At 32.8% G+C, this 12,758-nt stretch overlaps 1 protein-coding gene across 6 annotated transcripts in view; it reads left to right on the plus strand.

Annotated features, from left to right (window-relative positions):
- The window catches only part of LOC133568035 (GRAM domain-containing protein 2B-like), a 63,772-nt gene that overhangs the window by 18,463 nt on the left and 32,551 nt on the right, over nucleotides 1-12,758 (plus strand). The gene's annotated exons all lie outside the window — the stretch shown is intronic.

Consider the following 12,758-nt stretch of genomic DNA (forward strand, 5'->3'; position numbering starts at 1 on the left):
CCACAATGCATCGATACAGCGTCCGCATTACTGAAGACGCCGCACCGATCCGTTTGTCGAGCTCACCATCCACTCTTCCCCCACTCGTGAACGAGACTCCGAGGTTCTTGAACTACTTGGGGCAGGGTCTCCTCCCCAACCCGGAGATGGCACTCCACCCTTTTCCGGGCGAGGACCGTGGACTCGGACTTGGAGGTGCTGATTCTCATCCCAGTCGCTTCACACTCGGCTGTGAGAGCTGGAGATCCTGGCCAGTTGAAGCCATCAGGACCACATCATCTGCAAAAAGCAGGGACCTAATCCGGCAGCCACCGAACCGGATCCCCAGAAATTATGTCCATAAAAGCTATGAGCAGAATAGGTGACAAAGGGCACAACCCTCACTGGAAACGGGTCCGACTTACTCCCGGCAATGCGGACCAAGCTCTGACTCTGATCGTACTGGGAGCGGACCGCCACAATCAGACAGTGGGAACTTAACTTACTGGAATGGATATGACCAAGCCTACATTTAACCAACCATGGAACACACTAATCAATCCAAACCAATCAGAGACAAGGTGAGGCGGGTCTTGGTGTCTTTCTTTCCTGCCTCAGCTGTAGTTTGTTTCTGATTGGTTTGAATTGTCTTCTGAGGCACATCTCAGATACGCAGATTGGGTCACACGTTCACGAATCTGGATGTCAAAGGGTTCTTTCTGATTAGGGACGGACAGACCACTTCCGTGCTCGGATTGACTTACAGACACACAACTTAGTACACTAGGGTTGTCCCCATACTAATATTTTTGGTACCGGTACCAAAATGTATTTAGATATTTTTCGATACTTTTCTAAGTAAAGGGGACCACAAAACATGTCTTTAATGTAACAAAAAATGTTAGTGTAGATGAAACATATGTTTATTATTGTCATTTAGTCCTTCAATAAAATGTTGAACATACTAGACAACTTGTCTTTTAGGAGTAAGTAAACAAACAAAGACTCCTAATTAGTCTGCACTAACATATTGTGTCATTTATACACCTATTATTTTATACACATTACGAGGGACAAACTGTAAAAATGGGTTATTAACCCACTTGTTCATTTACTGTTAACATCTGCTTATTTTATGTTTGAACATGTTCTATCTACACTTCTGTTAAAATGTAATAATCACTTATTCTTCTTTTCTTTGATACTTGACATTAGTTTAAGATGATATCACACATTTAGGTATCGATCCAATACCAAGTAGTTGCAGAACCATACAATAACATATGATACCTAATAAACCAATAATAATATGGTGAAAAATACTGATGTAAAGGGTAGGTGTCGCCCTGTTTTCTGTTTTAACATGTTCTATCTACACTTCTGTTAAAATGTAATAATCACTTATTCTTCTCTTCTTTGATACCACACATTAGTTTTGGATGATACCATACATTTAGGTATCGATCTGATACCAAGTAGTTGCATAATCATACAATAAAATAGGACACCTAATAAAGCAATAATAATATGGTTGAAAAATACTGATGTAAAGGGTATGTGTCGCCCTGTTTTCTGTTTGAACATGTTCTATCTACACTTCTGTTCAAATATAATAATCACTTATTCTTCTCTTCTTTGATACCACACATTAGTTTTGGATGATACCACACATTTAGGTATCGATCCAATACCAAGTAGTTGCAGAATCACACGATAAAATATGATACCTAATAAACCAATAATAATATTGTGAAAAATACTGATGTAAAGGGTAGGTGTCGCCCTGTTTTCTGTTTTAACATGTTCTATCTACACTTCTGTTAAAATGTAATAATCACTTACTTTTCTCTTCTTTGATGCTTTACATTAGTTTTGGATGATACCACACATTTAGAAATTGATCAGATACCAAGTAGTTGCAGAATCACACAATAAAATATGATACCTAATAAACCAATAATATAATGATGAAAAATACTGATGTAAAGGGTAGGTGTCGCTCTGTTTTAACTTGTTCTATCTACACTTCTGTTAAAATGTAATAATCACTTACTTTTCTCTTCTTTGATGCTTTATATTAGTTTTGGATGATACCACACATTTAGGTATCGATCCAATACCAAGTAGTTGCAGAACCATACAATAAAATATGATACCTAATAAACCAATAATAATATGATGAAAAATACTGATATAAAGGGTAGGTGTCGCCCGGTTTTCTGTTTTAACATGTTCTATCTACACTTCTGTTGAAATGTAATAATCACTTACTTTTCTCTTCTTTGATGCTTTACATTAGTTTTGGATGATACCACACATTTAGATATTGATCTGATACCAAGTAGTTGCAGAATCACACAATAAAATATGATACCTAATAAACCAATAATAATATGGTGAAAAATACTGATGTAAAGGGTAGGTGTCGCCCTGTGTTCTGTTTTAACTTGTTCTATCTACACTTCTGTTAAAATGTAATAATCACTTATTCTTCTCTTCTTTGATACCACACATTAGTTTTGGATGATACCACACATTCAGGTATCGCTCCAATACCAAGTAGTTGCAGAACCATACAATAAAATATGATACCTAATAAACCAATAATATGATGATGGAACATACTGATGTAAAGGGTAGGTGTCGCCCTGTTTTCTGTTTTAACTTGTTCTATCTACACTTCTGTTAAAATGTAATAATCACTTACTCTTCTCTTCTTTGATGCTTTACATTAGTTTTGGATGATAACACACATTTAGGTATCGATCCAATACCAAGTAGTTGCAGAACCATACAATAAAATATAGTACCTAATAAACCAATAATAATATGATGAAAAATACTGATGTAAAGGGTAGGTGTCGCCCTGTTTTCTGTTTTAACATGTTCTATCTACACCTCTGTTAAAATGTAATAATCACTTACTCTTCTCTTCTTTGATGCTTTACATTAGTTTTGGATGATACCACACATTTAGGTATCGATCCGATACCAAGTAATTGCAGAATCACACAATAAAATATGATACCTAATAAACCAATAATATGATGATGAAAAATACTGATGTAAAGGGTTGGTGTCGCTCTGTTTTAACTTGTTCTATCTACACTTCTGTTAAAATGTAATAATCACTTACTCTTCTCTTCTTTGATGCTTTACATTAGTTTAAGATGATATCACACATTTAGGTATCGATCCAATACCAAGTAGTTGCAGAATCATACAATAAAATATGATACCTAACAAACCAATAATAATATGGTGAAAAATACTGATGTAAAGGGTAGGTGTCACCCTGTTTTCTGTTTTAACTTGTTCTATCTACACTTCTGTTAAAATGTAATAATCACTTACTCTTCTCTTCTTTGATGCTTTACATTAGTTTTGGATGATACGACACATTTAGATATCGATCTGATACCAAGTAGTTGCAGAACCACTCAATAAAATATGATACCTAATAAACCAATAATAATATGGTGAAAAATACTGATGTAAAGGGTAGGTGTCGCCCTGTTTTCCTTTTTAACATGTTCTATCTACACTTCTGTTCAAATGTAATAATCACTTATTCTTCTCTTCTTTGATACCACACATTAGTTTTGGATGATACCACACATTTAGGTATCGATCCAATACCAAGTAGTTGTAGAATCACACAATAAAATATGATACCTAATAAACCAATAATATGATGATGAAAAATACTGATGTAAAGGGTAGGTGTCGCTCTGTTTTAACTTGTTCTATCTACACTTGTGTTAAAATGTAATAATCACTTACTCTTCTCTTCTTTGATGCTTAACATTAGTTTTGGATGATACCACACATTTAGGTATCGATCCAATACCAAGTAGTTGCAGAACCATACAATAAAATATGATACCTAATAAACCAATAATAATATGATGAAAAATACTGATATAAAGGGTAGGTGTCGCCCGGTTTTCTGTTTTAACATGTTCTATCTACACTTCTGTTAAAATGTAATAATCACTTACTTTTCTCTTCTTTGATGCTTTACATTAGTTTTGGATGATACCACACATTTAGATATTGATCTGATACCAAGTAGTTGCAGAATCACACAATAAAATATGATACCTAATAAACCAATAATAATATGGTGAAAAATACTGATGTAAAGGGTAGGTGTTGCCCTGTGTTCTGTTTTAACTTGTTCTATCTACACTTCTGTTAAAATGTAATAATCACTTATTCTTCTCTTCTTTGATACCACACATTAGTTTTGGATGATACCATACATTTAGGTATCGATCTGATACCAAGTAGTTGCATAATCATACAATAAAATAGGACACCTAATAAAGCAATAATAATATGGTTGAAAAATACTGATGTAAAGGGTATGTGTCGCCCTGTTTTCTGTTTGAACATGTTCTATCTACACTTCTGTTCAAATGTAATAATCACTTATTCTTCTCTTCTTTGATACCACACATTAGTTTTGGATGATACCACACATTTAGGTATCGATCCAATACCAAGTAGTTGCAGAACCATACAATAAAATATGATACCTAATAAACCAATAATAATATGATGAAAAATACTGATGTAAAGGGTAGGTGTCGCCCTGTTTTCTGTTTTAACTTGTTCTATCTACACTTCTGTTAAAATGTAATAATCACTTAATCTTCTCTTCTTTGATGCTTTACATTAGTTTTGGATGATACCACACATTTAGGTATCGACCCAATACCAAGTAGTTAAAGAATCACACAATAAAATATGATACCTAATAAACCAATAATAATATGGTGAAAAATACTGATGTAAAGGGTAGGTGTCACCCTGTTTTCTGTTTTAACATGTTCTATCTACACTTCTGTTAAAATGTAATAATCACTTACTTTTCTCTTCTTTGATGCTTTACATTAGTTTTGGATGATACCACACATTTAGATATTGATCTGATACCAAGTAGTTGCAGAATCACACAATAAAATATGATACCTAATAAACCAATAATATGATGATGAAAAATACTGATGTAAAGGGTAGGTGTCGCTCTGTTTTAACTTGTTCTATCTACACTTCTGTTAAAATGTAATAATCACTTACTCTTCTCTTCTTTGATGCTTTACATTAGTTTAAGATGATATCACACATTTAGGTATCGATCCAATACCAAGTAGTTGCAGAATCATACAATAAAATATTATACCTAACAAACCAATAATAATATGGTGAAAAATACTGATGTAAAGGGTAGGTGTCACCCTGTTTTCTGTTTTAACTTGTTCTATCTACACTTCTGTTAAAATGTAATAATCACTTACTCTTCTCTTCTTTGATGCTTTACATTAGTTTTGGATGATACCACACATTTAGATATCGATCTGATACCAAGTAGTTGCAGAACCACACAATAAAATATGATACCTAATAAACCAATAATAATAGGGTGAAAAATACTGATGTAAAGGGTAGGTGTCGCCCTGTTTTCTGTTTTAACTTGTTCTATCTACACTTCTGTTAAAATGTAATAATCACTTACTCTTCTCTTCTTTGATGCTTTACATTAGTTTTGGATGATAACACACATTTAGGTATCGATCCAATACCAAGTAGTTGCAGAACCATACAATAAAATATGATACCTAATAAACCAATAATATGATGATGAAAAATACTGATGTAAAGGGTAGGTGTCGCCCTGTTTTCTGTTTTAACATGTTCTATCTACACTTCTGTTAAAATGTAATAATCACTTACTCTTCTCTTCTTTGATGCTTTACATTAGTTTTGGATGATACCACACATTTAGGTATCGATCCGATACCAAGTAGTTGCAGAATCACACAAGAAAATATGATACCTAATAAACCAATAATATGATGATGAAAAATACTGATGTAAAGGGTAGGTGTCCCTCTGTTTTAACTTGTTCTATCTACACTTCTGTTAAAATGTAATAATCACTTACTGTTCTCTTCTTTGATGCTTTACATTAGTTTAAGATGATATCACACATTTAGGTATCGATCCAATACCAAGTAGTTGCAGAATCATACAATAAAATATGATACCTAACAAACCAATAATAATATGGTGAAAAATACTGATGTAAAGGGTAGGTGTCACCCTGTTTTCAGTTTTAACTTGTTCTATCTACACTTCTGTTAAAATGTAATAATCACTTACTCTTCTCTTCTTTGATGCTTTACATTAGTTTTGGATGATACGACACATTTAGATATCGATCTGATACCAAGTAGTTGCAGAACCACTCAATAAAATATGATACCTAATAAACCAATAATAATATGGTGAAAAATACTGATGTAAAGGGTAGGTGTCGCCCTGTTTTCCTTTTTAACATGCTCTATCTACACTTCTGTTCAAATGTAATAATCACTTATTCTTCTCTTCTTTGATACCACACATTAGTTTTGGATGATACCACACATTTAGGTATCGATCCAATACCAAGTAGTTGCAGAATCACACAATAAAATATGATACCTAATAAACCAATAATATGATGATGAAAAATACTGATGTAAAGGGTAGGTGTCGCCCTGTTTTCTGTTTTAACTTGTTCTATCTACACTTCTGTTAAAATGTAATAATCACTTACTTTTCTCTTCTTTGATGCTTTACATTAGTTTTGGATGATACCACACATTTAGATATTGATCTGATACCAAGTAGTTGCAGAATCACACAATAAAATATGATACCTAATAAACCAATAATAATATGGTGAAAAATACTGATGTAAAGGGTAGGTGTCGCCCTGTGTTCTGTTTTAACTTGTTCTATCTACACTTCTGTTAAAATGTAATAATCACTTATTCTTCTCTTCTTTGATACCACACATTAGTTTTGGATGATACCACACATTCAGGTATCGCTCCAATACCAAGTAGTTGCAGAACCATACAATAAAATATGATACCTAATAAACCAATAATATGATGATGAAAAATACTGATGTAAAGAGTAGGTGTCGCCCTGTTTTCTGTTTTAACTTGTTCTATCTACACTTCTGTTAAAATGTAATAATCACTTACTCTTCTCTACTTTGATGCTTTACATTAGTTTTGGATGATAACACACATTTAGGTATCGATCCAATACCAAGTAGTTGCAGAACCATACAATAAAATATGATACCTAATAAACCAATAATAATATGATGAAAAATACTGATGTAAAGGGTAGGTGTCGCCCTGTTTTCTGTTTTAACTTGTTCTATCTACACTTCTGTTAAAATGTAATAATCACTTAATCTTCTCTTCTTTGATGCTTTACATTAGTTTTGGATGATACCACACATTTAGGTATCGATCCAATACCAAGTAGTTGCAGAATCACACAATAAAATATGATACCTAATAAACCAATAATAATATGGTGAAAAATACTGATGTAAAGGGTAGGTGTCGCCCTGTTTTCTGTTTTAACTTGTTCTATCTACACTTCTGTTAAAATGTAATAATCACTTACTCTTCTCTTCTTTGATGCTTTACATTAGTTTTGGATGATAACACACATTTAGGTATCGATCCAATACCAAGTAGTTGCAGAACCATACAATAAAATATGATACCTAATAAACCAATAATATGATGATGAAAAATACTGATGTAAAGGGTAGGTGTCGCCCTGTTTTCTGTTTTAACATGTTCTATCTACACTTCTGTTAAAATGTATTAATCACTTACTCTTCTCTTCTTTGATGCTTTACATTAGTTTTGGATGATACCACACATTTAGGTATCGATCCGATACCAAGTAGTTGCAGAATCACACAATAAAATATGATACCTAATAAACCAATAATATGATGATGAAAAATACTGATGTAAAGGGTAGGTGTCGCTCTGTTTTAACATGTTCTATCTACACTTCTGTTAAAATGTAATAATCACTTACTCTTCTCTTCTTTGATGCTTTACATTAGTTTTGGATGATACCACACATTTAGGTATCGATCCGATACCAAGTAGTTGCAGAACCACACAATAAAATATGATACCTAATAAACCAATAATAATATGGTGAAAAATACTGATGTAAAGGGTAGGTGTCGCCCTGTTTTCTGTTTTAACTTGTTCTATCTACACTTCTGTTAAAATGTAATAATCACTTACTCTTCTCTTCTTTGATGCTTTACATTAGTTTTGGATGATAACACACATTTAGGTATCGATCCAATACCAAGTAGTTGCAGAACCATACAATAAAATATGATACCTAATAAACCAATAATATGATGAGGAAAAATACTGATGTAAAGGGTAGGTGTCGCCCTGTTTTCTGTTTTAACATGTTCTATCTACACTTCTGTTAAAATGTAATAATCACTTAATCTTCTCTTCTTTGATGCTTTACATTAGTTTTGGATGATACCACACATTTAGGTATCGATCCGATACCAAGTCGTTGCAGAATCACACAATAAAATATGATACCTAATAAACCAATAATATGATGATGAAAAATACTGATGTAAAGGGTAGGTGTCGCTCTGTTTTAACTTGTTCTATCTACACTTCTGTTAAAATGTAATAATCACTTACTCTTCTCTTCTTTGATGCTTTACATTAGTTTAAGATGATACCACACATTTAGGTATCGATCCAATACCAAGTAGTTGCAGAATCATACAATAAAATATGATACCTAACAAACCAATAATAATATGGTGAAAAATACTGATGTAAAGGGTAGGTGTCACCCTGTTTTCTGTTTTAACTTGTTCTATCTACACTTCTGTTAAAATGTAATAATCACTTACTCTTCTCTTCTTTGATGCTTTACATTAGTTTTGGATGATACGACACATTTAGATATCGATCTGATACCAAGTAGTTGCAGAACCACTCAATAAAATATGATACCTAATAAACCAATAATAATATGGTGAAAAATACTGATGTAAAGGGTAGGTGTCGCCCTGTTTTCCTTTTTAACATGTTCTATCTACACTTCTGTTCAAATGTAATAATCACTTATTCTTCTCTTCTTTGATACCACACATTAGTTTTGGATGATACCACACATTTAGGTATCGATCCAATACCAAGTAGTTGCAGAATCACACAATAAAATATGATACCTAATAAACCAATAATATGATGATGAAAAATACTGATGTAAAGGGTAGGTGTCGCTCTGTTTTAACTTGTTCTATCTACACTTCTGTTAAAATGTAATAATCACTTACTCTTCTCTTCTTTGATGCTTTACATTAGTTTTGGATGATACCACACATTTAGGTATCGATCCAATACCAAGTAGTTGCAGAACCATACAATAAAATATGATACCTAATAAACCAATAATAATATGGTGAAAAATACTGATATAAAGGGTAGGTGTCGCCCGGTTTTCTGTTTTAACATGTTCTATCTACACTTCTGTTAAAATGTAATAATCACTTACTTTTCTCTTCTTTGATGCTTTACATTAGTTTTGGATGATACCACACATTTAGATATTGATCTGATACCAAGTAGTTGCAGAATCACACAATAAAATATGATACCTAATAAACCAATAATAATATGGTGAAAAATACTGATGTAAAGGGTAGGTGTCGCCCTGTGTTCTGTTTTAACTTGTTCTATCTACACTTCTGTTAAAATGTAATAATCACTTATTCTTCTCTTCTTTGATACCACACATTAGTTTTGGATGATACCACACATTCAGGTATCGCTCCAATACCAAGTAGTTGCAGAACCATACAATAAAATATGATACCTAATAAACCAATAATATGATGATGAAAAATACTGATGTAAAGGGTAGGTGTCGCCCTGTTTTCTGTTTTAACTTGTTCTATCTACACTTCTGTTAAAATGTAATAATCACTTACTCTTCTCTTCTTTGATGCTTTACATTAGTTTTGGATGATAACACACATTTAGGTATCGATCCAATACCAAGTAGTTGCAGAACCATACAATAAAATATGATACCTAATAAACCAATAATAATATGATGAAAAATACTGATGTAAAGGGTAGGTGTCGCCCTGTTTTCTGTTTTAACTTGTTCTATCTACACTTCTGTTAAAATGTAATAATCACTTAATCTTCTCTTCTTTGATGCTTTACATTAGTTTTGGATGATACCACACATTTAGGTATCGATCCAATACCAAGTAGTTGCAGAATCACACAATAAAATATGATACCTAATAAACCAATAATATGATGATGAAAAATACTGATGTAAAGGGTAGGTGTCGCTCTGTTTTAACTTGTTCTATCTACACTTCTGTTAAAATGTAATAATCACTTACTCTTCTCTTCTTTGATGCTTTACATTAGTTTAAGATGATATCACACATTTAGGTATCGATCCAATACCAAGTAGTTGCAGAATCATACAATAAAATATGATACCTAACAAACCAATAATAATATGGTGAAAAATACTGATGTAAAGGGTAGGTGTCGCCCTGTTTTCCTTTTTAACTTGTTCTATCTACACTTCTGTTCAAATGTAATAATCACTTATTCTTCTCTTCTTTGATACCACACATTAGTTTTGGATGATACCACACATTTAGGTATCGATCCAATACCAAGTAGTTGCAGAATCACACAATAAAATATGATACCTAATAAACCAATAATAATATGGTGAAAAATACTGATGTAAAGGGTAGGTGTCACCCTGTTTTCTGTTTTAACATGTTCTATCTACACTTCTGTTAAAATGTAATAATCACTTACTTTTCTCTTCTTTGATGCTTTACATTAGTTTTGGATGATACCACACATTTAGATATTGATCTGATACCAAGTAGTTGCAGAATCACACAATATAATATGATACCTAATAAACCAATAATATGATGATGAAAAATACTGATGTTAAGGGTAGGTATCGCTCTGTTTTAACTTGTTCTATCTACACTTCTGTTAAAATGTAATAATCACTTACTCTTCTCTTCTTTGATGCTTTACATTAGTTTAAGATGATATCACACATTTAGGTATCGATCCAATACCAAGTAGTTGCAGAATCATACAATAAAATATGATACCTAACAAACCAATAATAATATGGTGAAAAATACTGATGTAAAGGGTAGGTGTCACCCTGTTTTCTGTTTTAACTTGTTCTATCTACACTTCTGTTAAAATGTAATAATCACTTACTCTTCTCTTCTTTGATGCTTTACATTAGTTTTGGATGATACCACACATTTAGATATCGATCTGATACCAAGTAGTTGCAGAACCACACAATAAAATATGATACCTAATAAACCAATAATAATATGGTGAAAAATACTGATGTAAAGGGTAGGTGTCGCCCTGTTTTCCTTTTTAACATGTTCTATCTACACTTCTGTTCAAATGTAATAATCACTTATTCTTCTCTTCTTTGATACCACACATTAGTTTTGGATGATACCACACATTTAGGTATCGATCCAATACCAAGTAGTTGCAGAATCACACAATAAAATATGATACCTAATAAACCAATAATAATATGGTGAAAAATACTGATGTAAAGGGTAGGTGTCACCCTGTTTTCTGTTTTAACATGTTCTATCTACACTTCTGTTAAAATGTAATAATCACTTACTTTTCTCTTCTTTGATGCTTTACATTAGTTTTGGATGATACCACACATTTAGATATTGATCTGATACCAAGTAGTTGCAGAATCACACAATAAAATATGATACCTAATAAACCAATAATATGATGATGAAAAATACTGATGTTAAGGGTAGGTGTCGCCCTGTTTTCTGTTTTAACATGTTCTATCTACACTTCTGTTAAAAATGTAATAATCACTTATTCTTCTCTTCTTTGATACCACACATTGGTTTTGGATGATACCACACATTCAGGTATCGATCCGATGCCAAGTAGTTGCATAATCAAACAATGAAATTTGATACCTAATAAACCAATAATAATATGCTGAAACATACTGATGTAAAGGGTAGGTGTCGCCCTGTTTTCTGTTTTAACTTGTTCTATCTACATTTCTGTTAAAATGTAATAATCACTTACTCTTCTCTTCTTTGATGCTTTACATTAGTTTTGGATGATACAACACATTTAGGTATCGATCTGATACCAAGTAGTTGCAGAATCATACAATAAAATATAATACCTAATAAACCAATAGTAATATGGTGAAAAATACTGATGTAAAGGGTAGGTGTCGCCCTGTTTTCTGTTTTAACTTGTTCTATCTACACTTCTGTTAAAATGTAATAATTCTTCTCTTCTTTGATACTTTACATTAGTTTTGGATGATACCACACATTTAGGTATCGATCTGATACCAAGTAGTTACAGGATCATACATTGGTCATATTCAAAGTCCTCGGGTGCCCAGGGACGTAATTAGTGACTTTATAAACATGATTTTTTTCAAAAACCAAATAGATTTTGTGATGCTTAAAATATCGATATAATCATAGTAGTACCAACTAGATACGCTCTTGTACTTGGTATCATTACAGTAGATGTCAGGTGTTTACATTTTGACGCCAGTGAGCTATTGTATCCTCCTGCGGTGTGCAGTGAAGCATGTTTAGCTATTCCTCGTCCTCCAGTGATAACGATACATGTCAAAAACGTACTTTATTTGCCACCATGGTCAGACCACAGAACACTTTTCCACTTTGTAATCAGTCCATCTTAGATGAGCTCAAGCCCAGCGCATCCGGCGGCGTCTCTGGGTGTTGTTGATAAAATGGCTTTGGCTTTGCATCGTAGAGTTTTATCTTGAACTTACTGGATGTAGCGACCAACTGTCGTTAC

This window comes from Nerophis ophidion, linkage group LG14 (genome assembly GCF_033978795.1).
Source record: "Nerophis ophidion isolate RoL-2023_Sa linkage group LG14, RoL_Noph_v1.0, whole genome shotgun sequence".
Classification (NCBI taxonomy): domain Eukaryota; kingdom Metazoa; phylum Chordata; class Actinopteri; order Syngnathiformes; family Syngnathidae; genus Nerophis; species Nerophis ophidion.